Below are 20,151 nucleotides of genomic sequence, written 5' to 3'. Positions count from 1 at the left end.
AACAGGTCAGCTCCCGAGCATTTCACTCAATGAGACACAGCATTAGTCAGAGTAACCATCACAGAACTGTATATTTTTTCACCCTGCCCATTCTGCGTTACCAATAACATTGCTGCCATTTCCCATGGAAATGGAACTGTACAGGCACTGACCAGTTCAAACCCCAATGTTATATTTACGTTATGGGACCCCAGCTTCTGTATTTAGGATACATTGGACAGCTGGTTGGAGGCCCATTACAAAATGGTGCCAGTCATATCAAAGTAATCCCCTGTCAATGTCAAAGTGAAGCTCACTAAAACTTACCCCACAGAGTGAAAATTCAGCCCTACTCCAAAGGGTAAGACAGGACAGGGAATCAATGCTGTTATGGCTGTTACTATACTGTATTCTCTTCAATACAGCTTCTCAGGATCGGTCAACTTCCCATTGCTTTTCAAATGGTGAGTGGAGGCTGATGTGGAGTATAAACACTGACATGCACTTGCTGGGCTGTTTAGGTGCTGTAAATCACATGCAAATGATAGCCACATCAGATGTTCACCTTTCAAATATAAATTCTGGCAAGCCTTGACAACTTGTGATAACTCGTGCCTAGGAAAATGAAGTGAGCAATTCTCTTGGCATTTATCAAAAAAATCCACAAAATACTAAGGTGCATTTTACGACAAAGAACAAAGAACAATACAGCACAAGAACAGGCCCTTCAGCCCTCCAAACCTGCATCAATCACGTGTTCCTAACTAGACCATCCGTTTGTATCCCTCCATTCCCAGTCTGTTCATGTGGCTATTTAGATAAGTGTTAAACGATCCCAGCGTGTCTGCCACCACCTTGTTTGGTAGTGCATTCCAGGCTCCCACCACTCTCTGTGTAAAATACGTCCCCCGCATATCCGTATTGAACCTTGCCCTCCTTACCTTGAACTTGTGACCCCTTGTGTTTGTCATTTCTGACCTGGGAAAAAGCTTCCAACTGTTTACCCTACTTATGCCCTTCATAATTTTATACACTTCTATTAGGTCGCCCCTCAACCTCCTTCTTTCCAGGGAGAACAACCCTAGTTTACTCAATTTCACTTCATAGCTAACACTCTCCATACCACGCAACATCCTGGTAAACCTTTTCTGCACTCTCTCCGAAGCCTTCATGTCCTTCTAGTAGTGTGGCGATCAGAACTGGACGCAGTATTCCAAATGTGGCCTAACCAACGTTCTATATAACTGCAACATCACATGCCAACTTTTATACTCTATGCCCTGTCTAATAAAGGCAAGCATGCCATATGCCTTCTTCACCACCTTTTCCACCTGTGCTGCTACATTCAAGGATCTGTGGACTTGCACACCCAGATCCCTCTGTGTGTCTATACTCCTGATGGCTCTGCCATTTATTGTATAGCTCTTCCCTGCATTAGATCTACCAAAATGCATCACTCCGCATTTATCTGGATTAAATTCCATCTGCTATTTCTCCGTCCAATTTTCCAGCACATCTATATCCTGCTGTATTCTCTGACAATGTTCATCACTATCCGCAACTTCAGTAATCTTTGTGTCATCCTCAAACTTACTAATCAGACCAGCTATATCTTCTTCCAAATCATTTATATATATCACAAACAGCAGAGGTCCCAGTACAGAGCCCTGTGGAACACGACTAGTCACTGACCTCCAATCAGAAAAAGACCCCTCCACTGCTACCCTCTGTCTTCTATGGCCAAGCCAGTTCTGAATCCATCTAGTTAGTTTACCCTTGATCCCGTGTGATTTAACCTTTTGACACCAGCCTGTTATGAGAGACATTATCAAATGCTTTGCTAAAATCCATGTATCCCATGTCAATCATTTTTGTCACCTCTTTAAAAAACTCAACCAAATTTGTGAGACATGTCCTCCTTCGTACAAAACCATGTTGTCTATCACTAATGAGACTATACAGTTCTAAATGTGTATAGATCCTATCTCTAAGAATCTTCTCCAACAATTTCCCTACCACGGACATCAAGTTCACTGGCCTATATTTACCAGGGTTTCCTTGCTACCCTCCTTAAATAATGGGACCATGTTTGCTATCCTCCAATCGTCTGGGACTTCACCTATGTTCAATGAAGAAACAAAGATTTCTGTTAGACGCCCAGCAATTTCATCTCTTGTCTCCCTTAGTAATCTCGGGCAGATGCCATCTGGCCCTGGGGATTTGTCTACCTTAATGCTTCCTAAAACACCTAACAGTACGGATGTGGAGAAGAGATCAATGTAAATATAAACGGGCAGCACGGTAGCACAGTGGTTAGTGCTGCTGCTTCACAGCTCTGGAGACCTGGGTTCAATTCTCAGCTTGGGTCACTGTCTGTGTGGAGTTTGCACATTCTCCTCGTGTCTGCATGGGTTTCCTCCGGGTGCTCTGGTTACCTCCCACAGTCCAAAGATGTGTGGTTGGTTGGCCACGCTAAAAATTGCTCTTAGTGTCCTGAGATGCGTAGGTTAGAGGGATTAGTGCTTAAATATGTAGGGATTTGGTGATAGGGGCTGGGTAGGATTGTGGTCAGTGCAGACTCGATGGGACTAATGGTCTCTTTCTGTACTGTAGGGTTTCTATGATTCTATGATAAGTATGGGACATGAAAAGAACATCAAGCATGCTCCTTCCTCAGCTCATGCACAAGCCTCTCTACCCAAAGCACTTACGATCTTTTTACAAAGTGCCCAGTTCTCACCACTATTCTGATGCTCGACCAGTCAACAGTCCCAGCATAATCATAATGTCGCACACTATTATTTTATAATCAACTTAAGAATGGGTACACTTATCCACTAACAACATTAAACATCTTATATCGGTACAAACTTCTCAGCCTTTCCTATTATTAATTCACGTGCATATTTTAAAATAAATTTGTCACACTGCAACGACATCCTCCCACCAGTAGAAGCAGTGTGGGAAGAATAGGTTATACAGTTCTCACACTGTCCACATTGCAATCCTGCCCCACTAGAGTCACTAACTATGACTGCACATATTCCTGGAAGGTCATCACATGGCTTCCTGTCTCAATAGCACCATGCTCATTCTCCCACCATTGTCCATCACATCAGTGCCCCGCCTTCCCTCACCAATGAATGATTCTTGACAGCCAGACAAAAAGTAATTGTTCTCCACCTCCAATACATATATAAACAATAAACAAAAAGTATTCAAAGAAAATAAGGACTGGATTTTCTCTCTACGCCTGATCCAGTCCTCTCACCTTCGAACCCTATTTTATCCGAGGACAAGTCTCAGTCTTCAACACTTCCTGAGTAGTGTTGTGGGACACCATATTGCAGGGAAAATATAACAGTTTTTCTGCTGCAGACTGTGATTCATTAAACTGCAATCACTGTGAAATAATACTATTAAAACCTTCTGAGCAATGGACTGAGGGCAAACAAACCTCAAACTGATCTTCATTAAGTAAACAAGCTTAAAATCTATTAAGGAACAAATATTTTTTATTATATAGTTTCAATTTAGAAGAACATTACATTTACATTGTCAGAAGCTGTACCAAATTTATTTTGTGACAGTTTTGCCATCTATCAAATTGAATTCATGTAGGTACAATGCTGCAGCTATTAGCTGTAATAATTACACCCAGACGATATCAGGATTGCAGCAAGAAGGCCTGAAAGAAGATTGTTTTTCCATATTAATCTGTCATTCTCAACTCATTTTTGAGTCTCAACATAAAAACATCTTGTTAATGAAGTCATTCAAAAATACATTTTTAAATTCTTTGATCTGAAAGCATTTCACAAATGTCATATTCAATAAGGTCTCTGTGAAATCTATTAGTGTTTCCACAATGAATACTTTGTTTAAATAGGTAGACATTATTTCTAAGACAACCCCAGTAATACTCAGAAAAGGATTCAATAATGTTGATCATTGTGGTTCATTTGTGCCCCATTTTGAACCCAGTAAAGTGCCCCTATTTTAATCACTCACATCTAATGGAAATAGGGTTGACTGGCTAAAGTATTGTCCATACAGTTCTCACACTGTCCACATTGCAATCCTGCCCCACTAGAACTTCTAACTATGACTGTACATATTCTTGGAAGGTCATCACATGGCCTTCTGTCTCAAATAGCCCCATGCGCACTCTGCTACCATTGTCCATCATAACAATGTCTCACCTTCCCTCACCAAATGAATGAATCTTGACAGCCAGACAAAAAGTAATTGTTCTCCATCTTCAAACATGTGTAACCAATAAACAAAAGTACTTGAAAAAAATAGTAACGCTTAGCTTTAATGCTCCTATGATTCTTCTCAATTCTTGCTGAAAGCTGCATCATGCAGATTAATCTGTAATTCAAGCAGACCCTGATCCACTATCCCATCATCCAATTCACTTGATGCAGGGACCATTTTTGTTGGTTATTAGTGGTGGCCTCTCTTAGTGCTCGCCATACTCCCACTATCCCTCCTCAGTGTGGTGAGAACAGCCTCCAGAGAAATTATAAAATGGTTGGAATTTTATTAAAAACCCTCTAGTGTGTCATATATGTTCAAAAAGAATGTATTTTTTTTTACAACCCTGTGACCTTATGACAGATTGAGCCAACATTCATGAACCATTAATAATATGTAACATTACTAACTCCAGGGCCTGATTGGCAGGTTTGGGTGGGGGTGGGTGGGGCATTAAATAGCATCAAGGGGTTTCCAGCTTGGTTTCTGCCAGTCCTTCCCTCTCACTGATCTTATTCTGGAGCAGGAGAGGCCTCAGACCTGCCCTTGCCCCAACAGAAGCCCTTATGTGGCCAATTACTGATCACCTAAGGGTTATTTCCCACCCAGCCTCAAACTTTTAGGTTGGTGGGAGAAATTCCCAGGTATGGGGGAACCTGAAATAATCGGGATTAGACCAGAATTGGGATGGTGGAGGAGGTGGGACGCCTCCACCACAAGCTTCCTTCCAATTTCAAACATCCTCCTCCCCTTCATCAGAGCATATAATGACTACTGCAGGACAGGCAGTGTTTGCAGGGATATGTTCTGTCACTGACTCTTCAGAAAGTGGGATAGGAAACCCATCATCTTAAAAGTCCTGGCCCAAGTTCATGGGAAAGTTGGGTCTGGTGTAATTAAATGAAGCCTTGGAGTTAAAATAGATCAGGATGAAACCCAGAGTTAAAGTTGGGACTAACAGGTCAAAGAAAACTTTTTATTTGAATAATGAACATCAACTCAACTGAGCCAGAAAGTACATTGTTGATCTTCCTTGGCAACTCTGTCAATGGGGTGAGGCCAGCCTCCAGAGAAATTATAAAATGGTTGGAATTTTATTAAAAACCCTCTAGTGTGTCATATATGTTCAAAAAGAATGTAACTTTTTTTTTTACAACCCTGTGACCTTATGACAGATTGAGACAACATTCATGAACCATTAATAATATGTAACATCAACAGCGAAGCCTATTTGCCTAGGCTGTAATCAGACAGCGATTATTAACAACACTGCTGACAATTTTTGATGATCTGCATTTGAATACACAGCGTCAAACATTTCACAAACCAGTCCTCTTTCTCAGGTACCCCCAGTGACCTTTCCTAACAGGCCACAAAAAGGACAGAATTGTTCCAGAGGATGTTACGCTTGTAGGTCTTAAATGTGTAATTCATCAATCAAGGTGTTGTCAGACTGAACTGTGTGCCAGTAAGTGAGGTGTATATTAAGCAACAAACCTTGCAGCACACATTGGAATCAAATACCTCATTCAACAAAGGGAAGAGTTACTAACTTAAGGAATACTGTATAAAATACCACAGCAAAAGAGAGTGTTGGCACTTACTTTGGACATACAATTCGTAACAGGAAAAATCTTACATTCACTGGTTCTTATTGATATAGTACAGGTTGTCTCAGTGTCCAGAGGGGAACTGCATTGCAAAATGGGCATATCTGTCCAAAGTCTCCAAGGGAAGGCCAGCTGGTACAACCTGCTGTATTTTATCAGGTCACAAACATCTTTTGGCGCGTGTGCTCCTAACTTACAAATACCCAGGGAGACTTACACACATTGAAATGAAGGTTAATGGTTAATCAGCAGTATTTTATGTTCACTGAGCCACCATGACTAAAATCTCCCCGCCACCCCCCCCCACCTCCTTTGTTGCTAATTTTGTGCCCAATCTGTCTCTTTTTTTTGTTCGTGTGCCAAAATTATGAGTGGCAATTCTGCAAGGTGGACTCATTTCCACTGGGAGTCACTGAGATGATCCAAGCTCGCTTTACTCACTGAGCTTAACAGCTGTTAGCAGAAGGAGGCCTCCATCCCATCTGTCTGGGATCCTTTTAAATCCAAGTCCCAGGCCCTGAGATAAAAGGCTTTGATCTCCTTCCCAGAACAGCTTAAATGGGCAAGTTCCCAAAGGAACTAAGGAAGAATTTCTTGAAAAATAAACCATTGGTTCTGTTCTTAATTTATTTTGTCCAATCTAATCTTCTAACAGTATGGATGTTGAACAATGAATAAGTTTTTTGGTTACTTGGAACTGAACTTAACCACTAATTTCAAATGTTTTTGGGGCACTTGTGAACTATAGTTGTTCCTGTAAATAGGGGCCAGTTTTCACTGTCAGCACTCTATTCAGTGGAATGCCCATCAGGCCAGTTTCATAATCAGCAAGTGGGTTTGGATCATTTCAGCAATTCCCAGTGGAAATGAGCCCATCGCACAGAATTGCCACTCATAGTTCTGGCATACGTACAAAAAGAGAGAGACAGATTGGGTACAAAATTAGCAACAAGGATCTGAGGGAAAAAAAGGGTTTTCGTCATGATGGCTCAGTGAACACAAACACTGCTAATTAACCAATAACCTTCATTTCATTGTATGTATGTCTCCCTGTGTATTTGTAAGTTAGCAGCACACTCAAAAAGATGTTTGTGACCTGAGAACATACAGCAGGTTCTACCAGCTGGTCTTACTTTGGAGACTTAGGATAGATACGTCCCTTTTTGCACTCTCAAAATTATGCGGCTGAAACTGTTGAGGGGTTCTGATAAATAGGGAGAAACAGTTTCCAGTGGCGGGTGGCCTGATAACCATAGATTAAAGGTTACAAAGAAATCAGAGGTGAAATGGAGTGAATTTGTTTTACACAGTGAGTTGTTGCGGTCTGGAGTGGGCTACCTGAAAGAGTGGTGAAAGCAGATTCAATAATAACTTTCTAAAGGGAATCGGAAGAATTGAAGAGGAAATAAAATTCCCATGAGGAAAATGTGAGGGAATGGGTCTGATTAGATATTTCTTTCAAAAAACTGGAAAAGGCCTGATGTGCCTCCCTCTTTATTGTATGATTCTATGTCTCAGCCGATTATAGCCTCTGCACTGGAGACTGATAAATAACAGTTTAAGAGTCATAGTATAAAAAATTTGTTCCAACTATGAGATCACGCATATGATTTAATTGATAGCGTCACTATATTTATGTTTTTGGGAGACATGGGGTAGTGTGTTGAAAGTGTAATTTCTTTATTCTTCCATGGGATTTGGCCTCACTGACAAGGCCAGCATTTGTTTCCCAACCATAGTTCCCTTGAACTGAGGGAGCATTTCACTGGACCATTTCAAGTGGAGCTAACAGTCAACCACATTGCCGTGGGTCTGGAATCACATGTAGGCCAGGCCAGGCAGAGACAGATTTCCTCCCCCAAAAGGACATTAGTGAACCAGGCGGGTTTTTACAATAATGAATAATATTTTCATAGTCACCTTTAATAAGTCCAGCTTCCAATGGCAGATTATTAATTTGAGTGAAGTTTCATCAGGCGTTATGGTGGAATTTTAACCCATTTCCTCAGAGGACTCTGAAGAGTCATCCAAACTCGAAACGTTAGCTTTGTTCTCTCTCCACAGATGTTATCAGATCTGCTGAGATTTTCTAGCATTCTCTGTCATTGTTCTTCAGAGGATTGATTTAGTCCTCTCGATTACTAGTCCAGGGAGAGAACCACTATGTCACCATACAGTGTGACAGTAGCATCATATTGAGCATCTTTAATTCCTCTAATATAAACTTTCCCTGAATTAATAAAATGCCATGACAAGTTCTGCAAATATTGTTGCTTTTGCTGCTGAATGAGAATAATATTGATTAAATCCACATTGTTACCATCACTGAAAGCTAATGCCCGAATGTATATTATCCACGATAACACAAAATTAAGGAGACAATGGCTGTGTGAGAAGCAGTATCACTCCTGGGTCAAAAAGTTCCAATCCAGGGATGTAAACACAATATCTAGGCAGATATTCCAGTGTTAGACTGAGGGATTTGGAGGAGCCTTTTTTTTGGATAAGATGTTAAACTAAGGCCCCATCTGCACTCTCTATTGAATGCAAAAGGTCCCAAGACACCATTTTGAAAGAAGGCAGGGGACATTATTTATTGCTCAACCAACAGCATTAAAACCGATTATCTGGTCATTATTACAAATCTTTGTGGGGGTTTGCTGTACGCAATCTGGCTCCCATGTTTCCTATATTTCATCATTAACCATGCTTCAAAAGCTGTTGTGAAGCACTTGGGGTTGTGAAAGGTGTTACCTAAATGCAAAATGTCTTAGTTCAATTCCAGTGTGCACCATCCAGGCCTCCATAAGAGAAAGTTCCCCCGTGTAAAGAACATTTCTTCTGCATTAACTGATGTGGGCAGAAATTGCGATCTGAATTCTGCTGTACCTTAATATGATCCTCCAGGAACTCTAATCTTCATGAAAATTTCATAAAGTCGCTATATGCTTTTTCTATGTGAATAATCAATAGCAGGAATCAGGCAGATTTAGTTTAGGCAATTACAACATTAAATATTGAAACTCTGCAGACTTGATCAATAGTGTTTTTTTTAATTAAAAAATTGAAAGTGGTATTCAATTTTATACATCTTACTGGTGCCCCCAGATCATTAAAAGCAAAGGTTAGGTTGTGAAATGGTAATGGATGATATAATATGATGGTTACAGTGTGTGTTGGTGATACACTGCCTTGGGGAACAAGGCAGTTCATTATTAGAAGAGTGGAGAAAACGATAGGTATTTAACATTATCAAAATTGAAACCCACAACAGAGTCAGTACACAATACAGACAACAAAATTCAACAACAGTGAGGCCAAAGATCTTAACATCTACTGCAAGAATGCTAATGATAAAAAATAAAATTTCAACAGTAATTTCTGGGATGTTGTTCCATCAAAACTAGAAATTCAACACACCAAATCACCTCATCATGTTGCTCTGTTGAAATAATAATCTTAAACATATTTAGAAAAGAAACTATTTTGAAAGTTCAGAAAAGCAATATATGGAAGTGTGTGTCTGTGGGTTAAGATCTTGCTAATTTCTCCCTGGGATCTGGGCTCCAGTCCAGAACTGTCTGCCTCTCTCTGCTGCTGTCCCGCTTTTGTCTCAGAACTCCCGAGGGTTTGTAAGAAGCCAAGTGCATTCTCGCACTCTCAGTCCAGCTCTGATTAAAAACAGTTGAAAGCCCCCTTACAGTGTCAGTGACATTGGTTGCCAATGTTTCCCCAATCTAACTGCAGCGTGAGAACTCAACTTCAACAAACAAAATAGTTCCAATTAACGTGCTTTGTTTAGAAAGAATTCAGAGAAATTGGCCAGTGTGCCTTTGGCATTCAGCAGCTATTATAGCTAAATGTATAATATCTGCTGTACATCTGCTTTGTCTAAACAGGAAAAATATGCAGATTTTCACAGCAACCAGCCGATAAAACAAAGATCTATTGAACTTTTGGCTTGATACAAGCCTCTAATTTGTCAAAGGACACAAACTTCTCAGGTGTCTCAGTCCCATATTCACATGGGAGTGTGATTCTGACTTCTGAAGGTGACATTATCCAAAATAAAGAACTCAGTTTAGAATTTTGTGTGTCCACCCATTAATATTCACATGGCTACTGTGTAATGCCAGTTGATTGTTAGATGTATTGGACCCTAGGTTACTTAAGAATGCTTATTCTACCAGTCACTCTGTGATGCCTCACCAAAGTAATCACTTTGGCATTGCATTGACTATGATCATTGCTGTCATCCACACGTGGACTTCTAGCAACAGAAGGCAGGAGAAGGCTATCAGGAGCTAAAGCTTTGCACTATTTTAACCTTCAAGTCACTCTTTCACTGAGCTTCCACAGGTACGGTGGACCAAACTGCCTCTTTCTGTGCTTCAACATTCTGCAATTCCAATTCATTTGATGGTTTGTTCGCTACAATAATCAATGACATCACTTTTGACTAGCTATGATAAGGCGGCACAGTAGTTAGCACTCACAGCACCAGGAACCCAGATTCAATTCCAGCCTCGGGTCAATGTCTGAGTGGAGTTTGCACTTTCTCCCCTGTCTGCATGGGTTTCCTTCAGGTGCTCTGGTTTCCTCCACGGTCCAAAAATGTGCAGGTTAGGTCGATTGGCCATGCTAAATTATCCCCTAACATCAGGAGGATTAGCACGGTAAATAAAGGTTACAGTAATAAGGCCGAGGTGGGATAGAACATAGAATATAGAACGCTATAGCACAAACACGCCCTTTGGCCCACAAGTTGTGCCGATCATATCCCTACCTACCAGGCCTATCTATAACCCTCAATCCCATTAAATCCCATGTACTCATCCAGAAGTCTTTTAAAAGACAGCAACGAGTTCGCCTCCACCACCACCAACGGCAGCCGATTCCACTCACTCACCACCCTCTGAGTGAAAAACTTACCCCTGACATCTCCTCAGTATCTACTCCCCAGCACCTTAAACCTGTGTCCTCTCGTAGCGACCATTTCAGCCCTGGGAAATAGCCTCCGAGAATCCACCCTATGTATACCTCTCAACATCTTATAAACCTATACCAGGTCGCCTCTCAACCTTCATCTCTCCAGGGAGGAGACCTAGCTCCGTCAACCTATCCACATAAGGCATGCCAGACAATCCAGGCAACATTCTTGTAAATCTCCTCTGCACCCTTTCTATGGCTTCCACATCCTTCCTGTAATGAGGCGACTAGAACTGCGCACAGTACTCCAAATGGGTTCTGACAAGGGTCTTATAAAGTTGCAGCATTATCTTCCGACTCCTAAACTCAATCCCTCGATTAACGAAGGCTAGTACACTATACGTCTTCTTGACCACATCCTCCACCAGCGAGGCTGATTTAAGAGTCCTATGGACCCGGACCCCAGTTCCTCTACACTGCTAAGAGTCCTACCCTTGATATTATAGTCCTATGTGTGTGATCGATGCAGACTCGATGCAGACTCGATGGGCCAAATGTCCTCCTTCTGCACTGTCGGGATTCTATGATTGGCCAAATAGCCACCATCGGTATGATTCCATGGATCAGGAGTAAATCCTGAACTTTTCCTGACCTGTGTGTTTACCAATTGACCGCAAGAAATGTAGTTTTGAATTGCTTAACACAGTCACAATTTAAGCCTGAACATTCTTACTGGGAATAACTAGAGTATATCTTTCACCAAAAAAGAATTAATATTCTTCTCCGAGATTTTGAGGCTGCGATGCCAGAGTGGATCTGCAGATACTTTCCAATGCTGATCTCACCAGGGCATATGACATTATTGCAAGGGCATTGGAATTGCAAAGGTTGGGGAACATCTGCTGCTAATTGAGGAAGAGGGTCCCGTATGCCCCAGGCACTCCAGAAGGAATTACTTCTATAATTTTTTTTTGGCCCCTTTGCAAGAAAGCACAAAATCAAGAGATGTTTTGTTTAAATTGGCCTGGCATTTTTGAGTGCAGCTTTCTTTTCCTGCATTATACCTTCCCCCATCCTGCCCCACCCCCCCCAACCTGGCATTTTTGTCCTACTGCTGATGGGACCACTTTCTGGATATTGTCCAGCTCAGGAAGTCTCCACCCTCAGAACTCCACTCTCTTCAATGCATGGGGATATAAGGACAGCGGAGAATTTGCCACCAGACAAAGATTCTGGGAATTTTATAGCACAGAAACAACCCCTTAAGTTTAAACATTTTCATGATCTCACTTTTCTTTGCAACCTCCGCCAACTCTACAGCTCTGCTCAAGTTTTTCATTCTTCTGACTCTGGTTCTAACTCTGGTCTCTTGTTCAAACCTATACCCATTTATTCCACCACCTCTGGAATTCTCTGCCTCCAAACCCCTTCACCACTACAGCTCACTCTCTGCCTTAGAAGTTTTAAAAAATTCTACACTGTGATGATTGCCCCTTTACGGGTCAACACAGCAAAGGGTCACCTGCTCTGGGAACCAATCAAGACTCAAGAGCGGGGAGAAGTTCACCTCATGCAGCGGTATTTTGGAATTAGTTGCAAGCATGCAGCTCCTGAAGATCACGTCAATAAATCCCTTTTAAGTTCCACTAATGAAGTCTCCGAAAGTGCAGCATTACACATCCCTTTGACCAAGTATCTGATCATCCTTTCTACTTTCTCCCTTCACAAGTGTATCCATTTTTGCTTCATTCCTCTGCAGTTGGGTCACCTTACAAAGTTAGAAGTTCAAATCCAGTGTTTAAAAAACATGAATTAAACAACTTGAGCTTCTCACATGATGATTTTGAAATTCCTTCCATATACTTTTAACTCAGAACTTTACATGTGACAAAATTTATCAGCAATAACAATCAAACATATAATGAGAAATTATTGCCAATAAATGTCAGTTGGATATGATAGAAAAACATAAATCTAAATAGGCTACATATCACAACAGAATGAAGTGTGTCAGATAGTTAAAGCAAGTTATGATCTTCTAGTAATAACACAAAATTACACATGCCAAGCATTTATTTAATCACTTCAAACCTATCAGGGGTAAACTTAATTCAAAAGATGAAACACAAAAGATTAATGATTGCAAAATGTTCAGCAATTAATTTTCAACTTCAAATTAAATCAACAGAAATCATCCAAATTGCAACTTGTACTTAAACCGTACAGAACATTAACTATGGCTGATAGTTTGATTCTCAAACTAACTGAGCAACAAGGAAAGCAGAGGATTGAGTAACAGAATGATTCATTCTGCACCATGTTGTACTGGAATGGCAATGGGGATATTATCATCAACACAGTTTCTCATGTCACTTGAATCTGAGGATATTCAAGAATTTCCAAAATAGGAAGAAAGGCAGGGAGTGTTAAAATAGCTTGTAAGATCAATATCTGAAGGCTATTAAATAGGAGAGTCTCCTGACAGAAGAGGGTTAAATCAGAGACCTACATATCGTCTGGCAGCTCAACCATTCCTCTCTCAATAGGTCCCATCAGACTCTCTCTGTCCAGGCTGGGGGTCAGAGACGCTAGGTCAATGTGGGACTCCAGGGCTCAGTGGGGTATTGCAAGCTGGAGAAAAAGACATCCTGCAGATCACCAAAAATTATCTGCAGCAGACAAGGGAAGAAAGCAGCCATTGAGTATCTGTCCGGTGTTCAGGTAAAACCCATTATTTAGAGCTTTATGACTGTTTAGCACTTTGCAGCAATTTTCCGCACATTAGGTCCTGGGTTCAGCATCCAGTCATCTAGATAAAGTGCCCATCATAACACAGATGGAGATCTTTTTAAAAATCATAAAACCATAAAAACATGACCATCTCCTGTCAGAGGGCCGGTTCCCTTAAAAAGCAGCGAGTGCTTCTCCACCAACTGTACAGCAGGTCAGTTATGTCAGAGAATTGGCAGCTAGCTTTCATTCTTCGTCGTTCTACATTAGCCCCTCAGCTGCTCCAGGAGAACATCTTCCAGGATGATTGCACATCGAAAGACTTGCATTGCTATTGTATAATCTTCAGACATTTCAAAATGCTTTATAGCTGATAGAATCCTTACAGTGTAGGAGGCCATTTAGCCCAACAAGTCTGCGCCAACTCTTCGAAAGGGCATCTTACCCAGTTCCATCCCTCAGCTCTATCCCTGCAACCCTGTGCATTTACCATGGTTAACCCACATCTTTGGACACCATGGGAAAACTTCGCAAGGCAATCCACCGAACCTGAAATACTCTTGAACTATATTAATGGTTATGTTGTAAGCAATGAAAGGATTTATTTACTGTTTGAATGATATCAGTTGTTGGATAAATGTTTTCTGGGGTAGAACTCTGCTGGTATTTTTTTAATAATGCCTTGGGACCATGAGAAAGCAGACAGGGCATCAGTTCAATGACATTTAAAAGCGTGAACTTTCAATGGTGCGACCAACCTCCAATGGTGTAGCCTCTACTTTCTCAGAAAACTAAGGAAATTTGATATTCCAGTTACAACTCTCACCAACTTTCATAGATTCACTATAGAAAGCATTCTTTCTGGCTGCATCACAGCTTGATTATGGCTCCTGCTCTGCCCAAGACCGCAAGGAACTATGAAAAGTCATGAATGTAGCCCAATCCATCATGCAAATCAGCTTCCCATACATTGCCTCTGCCTACACTTTCCACTTCCTTGGAAAAGTAGCCAGCATAATTAAAAATCCCACACACCCCAGACATTCTCTTTTCTACTTTCTTCCGTCAGGAAAAAAATACAAAAACCTGAGGTCACGTACCAATTGACTCAAAAACACCTTCTTCCCTGCTGCTGTCAGACTTTTGAATAGACTTGCCTTGCATTAAGTTGATCTTTCTCTACACCCTAGCTATGACTGTAACACTACATTCTGTACTTTCTCGTTTCCTTCTCTATAAACTGTCCATATAGTGCGCAAGAAACAATACTTTTCACTGTATGTTAATACATCTGACAATAATAAATCAAATCAAAATCAAATCAACACGCCCTCAATCCCACACTGGGAGTGTCAGACTGACAGTGTCTCACTGTTGCATATATCTCAGAAAATCAAAAATCTCATTTGAGTTCATAGCTTTATTTACTTTATGTATTCTCTTCCTATCAGCGTCAATTTTTAAACAGCGCTGTTGTTTGCTACTTAATTGATATTTAATTCCACCGCAATTCAAAATCACAGATGCAAAAGCACTCAATGTATTAGTTACATCTCAAAGTCCTCTGTATCGACTGGAAACCAATGTGGTCTCCGATGTTTGCAAGTGATTGTGTTTACTGTCACAGAACCCACAGGACATTCATCCTGGAGCCTGTCTAAACAGACAAATCTCTTATTCCAGCAATGATTCACATCCCAAGCTCCCATCTTTTTACTGATGTTCGCCTGATATATGGGGCCTTGGCAGGTGCTGGAGTGCATTTACATATATTTTTATGGAGGTTTGAATTATGTTGTTAACTGCAGATTTCCCATTACATTAGCCTCGTAAGTCATTAACCCTTACCCTTGTAAACCAGTCCAAGCGAACACAATCCAAGTGTGGCAGGCAATTAAAGTCAAGTGAGAGAAAAATGTCTCCTTGGCCAACTGAAGGACTCACGACTCATCCCACGAGACTTCCTACACCCGCGGGTCTCTCTTAACCCTAGACAGGCTCTTAGCACTCACATTACATTAGCAATATATCACGGTCATTGCTTTGGGCCAAGGGACACTAGAGTGCATCAGTCTGACAGAAGTGCTAATCCAACATGTCTGGAACTTCCAGCCAAAACAAACCAGCATTTCAGGCTCACACCAAAACAAGGGGTTACAGAGACAAGATTAAATGTAAAAGATTTGGAACAGAGGGCAGGAAAGTTTCCTACTCCCAGAGAGTTGAGACAATGAAAGTCACTTTCAGGATCAGTAGTCAAAGTAGAATTTTTTATTTGTTCTTTCATGGAATGAGGGCAAGGTCAACATTTGTTGTCCTTTCCTAATTGCTCTTCAACTGAGTTTCTTACTTGGCCATTTCAGAGGGCAGTTAAGAATCACCCTTATTAGGTTTGGAATCTAGTAAGTTTCCTTCCCAAAGGACATCAGCGAACCAGATAGCTTTTTATGCCAATCAATTATAGTCCTATGAACATCAATTTAACTTCCACCAGTTACTATGGCAGGATTCAAATCCACGGCCACAAGTACTAGCCTCTGGATTACTAGTTACTAGTGACATTACCTATATGTCACCATGTTCCCGACATCAACAAACATTTAAGTATAGGTTTCGTAGGAAACAGTATTGGTCAGTGAAAAAGGCAAATGCTATATTGGCCTTCATAGCAAATTAATTTGAGTACAGGAGCAGGGATATGCTGCTGCAGTTAGTTATACAGGGCCTTGGTAAGACTGTGCCTGGAATATTGTGTGCAGTTTTGGTCTCCAGAAGGATCTTACTCAGGCCGCCGTGCATCCATCACAGGATATAGAGTCATTACACTTGCTCCCTAGAGTTGTCCAATCAGTCCCATTTCCCCACAACTCTGGAAGTTTATTTCCCTAGAGCCTATCACAATTTTCATTTGAATTCATTGATCATCTTTGTTTCCACCACACTGGTGGGCAGCAACTTCCAGCTTAGGGGCAGCACGGTGGTATAGTAGTTAGCACTGGTGCCTCAGTGCTAAGGACCCAGGTTCGATTCCAGCCTTGGGTGAATATCTATGTGGAGTTTGCACATTCTCCCCATGTCTCAACAGGTTTCCTCCCACAGTCAAAAGTGTGTAGGTGAGGTGAATTGGCCATGCTAAATTACCTCTGAGTCTCCAAAGATGTGTAGCTTAGATGGATTAGTCATGGTAAATGAGCAGGATAGAGCAGACAGCAAAATACTGTTTGAGAGTCAGTACAGGTTAGATGGGCCGAATGGCCTCTTCAGCACTGTAGTGATTCTATGGTTGATCATTAACACTCACTGTACAACAAAGTGTGTCCTCACATTCCCTCTGTGATATACTTTATACAATATCATCCACCTGGATGCCATGCAGCTCCTCCAACTCCTTCCAGTTTGGCTCACAATGGGAGAAAATGGTTGTACTTTATATGGCACCTATCAGAGCACGTTTCCTGAAACAGCAATGTGATAAAAGCCAGATCAATTGTTTTAGTGATATGAGGGATGAATATTAGCTAGGACACTGACACCCCTGTGTAATGCACAGGATCTTTTTCATTCATTTGAGAAGGCAGGCGGCATCTTAGTTTCATGTCTTGTCCAACACTTCTAACAATGGAGCACTCCCTAAATAGTGCAGTGGAGGATAAAGTTGGATTGTGGGCTCCAATCTCTTCAGTGAGGTTTGAATCCATAGCTTTCTGACTCAAGAGAGCTAAAGCAAGCCTGAGGATGTGAACAAAGCACAACGTCAATAATTTCCAACATTTCTGTTGGTTTCAGTCATTGGAGAGCAGAGTAACCACAGATCCCACAGCTAGTTGCCTTGTAAAGAAAAAAAATATAGAAAAAAGATGAAGAGCAGAAGAAAAGATAGCAAAATGTGGAGAGCACTAAGAGACATTAGCAGCTCTCAGCTGCCCCAGCAATACATGTGGCATGTGCAAATTCTGATACCTTTAGCCACAGTTACATTCCTGGAGAGAATAATTACTTCAGATAATGACTTGTGACTGAGAAGTTTCTAGTATTAGTTCAACTCAAAGCTCTGGTCCCACGGAACATGACTGTTTTACTTTACACTTCCAAGTATATTTCCAAACACACAAACATACCCATTCCAATATACACTTACTTACTACAACAACGCGTATTCATGTTGCATCGTTAACAGGATAAAATTGTCTAAGGTGTTTCAGAGGAGATAAGGTTAGATCATTAAAAATTTGGGAAAAGTGTTAAAAATTGGTTTAAATGCACATGCACACACATACACACATACACAAACATATTCACAAGCGGGTCAACTAAAATGGCGATTTATAAAGCACTCAGACAATTGGGGAAGAACTGAAACAGCAGGCTGCAGCTCAGATGATGGAATACACAGGATATGGGCCATCTCCAGGACAAAGGGGACTTTCTTGTCAAACTGGGTTTTTTTTACCAGAAATAGGGGCACCATAACCCCTTATTTGGGAGGGAGGTGTGTGTCCTACAGACTTGGCTGTTGGGGACACACGCAGAGATTGGTGTGGCAGCACCCGATTGGACTTTATCGATCAGCGTGATCAAGTCCTGATCAATTGATTGGCAATGACCAAAAGGGGCGTGAAAACCAATGGGGTATAAAGGGTGCTGCGCAACCAAGACAAGAATGCTTCCGATGAGGGCTAGCCAGGTACAGTATGGAGAAACAAAGGTAGAGGGGATCCCCAATCCCAGAGAGGTACAGCTCCACTTTACACAGCAGCCTTGGGGAGAGATAGAGGGATATATTTTAATTGCGGGCAGTCAGTACACGTTGCTTGAGATTGTAGGAGACCCCCACCACCACACACACAGTCCCTGAGACCACCAGGACCACCGACTCCACCAGTTAGAGAGACCATCGCCTACCACCATTAGCAAGTCCCAGTCACCCCATGCATACCATAAGCGTTAGCTCACCACTATATCCAACTGTCTCCGCTTATGGAACGCCAGATTGATGGTGTCCAGCCTCCCCAACCTAGGTCAGTAGCACCAGGTGGGATAGTGTAGGGGGACCCCCTTGTTAATGGTGAGGTAAGAGGCTACCTCGTAGACTTCCTTTGGGGTACCGGAGCTCCTGAACTACCTTGAATGTATCAAAATTAAAAACAGACATTCCTTGGCCAACTATGGGCACAATTACACTCAGTGGATTCACAGGATACATGCAGGAGGGACGCATTACAGCCCCTGTACAGGTTTGCCTAAGCAGCATGGTATGTGACCATCCGATGGTGTTAGCTGACCTTCCCCCAAACGCCAAACACATTCTTCAGTCCGATTACATGAATAAATGTAATCTTTCATTTGACGCGGCTAATCAATACATTTGGCAGGTGGCTACGATTAGCAGAGTGCCATCAATCATTCCAGTCGGGACATATGCTCATAGGGTTAGCACAATAGGGGAATTCTGGTTTGATTCCTTAATGATTAGTAGTGACCTGGCCATCGGGGAGATGCTTCAAAGAAACAATGGGGTGTTTGTGCAGCATAAGCATGATTGTGGCCAGATACCTGGGGGGGTGTTAACTGAAGGGCTGGATCCAAAACCACAGAGATAATATGGTTTCCCCAGATAGGCAGAGGGGGAAGTGGTCAAAGTAATTGATAGTCTATTACAGCAGGGGGTGTTGAGACGTGTGGCATCACAAATAATGTGCTGATATGGCCTGTGAAAAAGGCAGATGGATCATGGAGGTTAACAGTTGATTATCGGGAATTAAGTAAGGTTACCCGACTCACGGCCCCCTCAGTTGCCACAAGCCCCGTCAACATGGTGAGACAGGGAGCCCAGGCAAAGTTTTTCAAGATACTGAATATCAGTAACGGTTTCCGGTCCATCCCTTAAGTCAGCCCTGCAAGTACAAGTTCGCCTTCACCTTCCAGGAAGAGCTGTACATTTGAACTTGCCTATCACAGGGTTTCCATCATTCCCCATCCATCTTCCACAGGCAACTGGATACCGGACTAGGAAAGTTTTCCTGACCCAAGTGCTTGTTCCAAAATGTAGATGATTTATTGTTACAGACTAATACCAAAGATGAGCCTGTATTCTAGATGAATTGCTTACGCTGCTCCACTCATTAGGCTGCAAAATCAATCCAAAAAAGACTCAAATTTTGCAACCCAAGGTCATACACCTAGGCACAGTGGTTACCCCTGGGAAGAGGGAGATTGAACAAAAAAAGAATAGACTCCATAGCGCACCTCTCACTGCCCCGAGATGCGAGTGCCCTCCGATCTTCCCTAGGTCCAGTAGGCTACTGTCGGAACCATACAGATGGCTTCGCCACCAAAGCAGCCCCACTGTCCGGATTAATAAAGAAAAATGCAACCTGGAAGTGGACTGTGCAGCACACAGCTGCAGTAACTGATTTAAAACGCACCCTCACCACAGCACCAATCTTACTAGTCCCCGGCCTAGATCTACCATATGCCGTAGAGATTGCAGCCACTGACCACATCTGCCAAATTAATATAGCCGACCTGATCCAGGCGCAGCGCACTGACAGATCCCTAAACCAAATTTTAGAAGGAGCCTACCCAGCCCCATACGAGAAATGGAAGGACTAAATACAGATTCAGGATGGTTTGATATTAAAGG

The 20,151-nt window shown here is 41.9% G+C and overlaps 1 protein-coding gene across 1 annotated transcript in view; it reads right to left on the bottom strand.

Annotated features, from left to right (window-relative positions):
• LOC145340550 (ephrin type-B receptor 1) overlaps window positions 1–20,151 on the bottom strand; it is a 555,098-nt gene that overhangs the window by 409,231 nt on the left and 125,716 nt on the right. The gene's annotated exons all lie outside the window — the stretch shown is intronic.

This window comes from Carcharhinus amblyrhynchos, chromosome 3 (genome assembly GCF_965287045.1).
Source record: "Carcharhinus amblyrhynchos chromosome 3, sCarAmb.v2.hapA, whole genome shotgun sequence".
Taxonomy (NCBI): domain Eukaryota; kingdom Metazoa; phylum Chordata; class Chondrichthyes; order Carcharhiniformes; family Carcharhinidae; genus Carcharhinus; species Carcharhinus amblyrhynchos.
The sequence above is the reverse complement of the archived record's forward strand: the minus strand, read 5'-3'. Positions and strand labels throughout refer to the sequence as shown.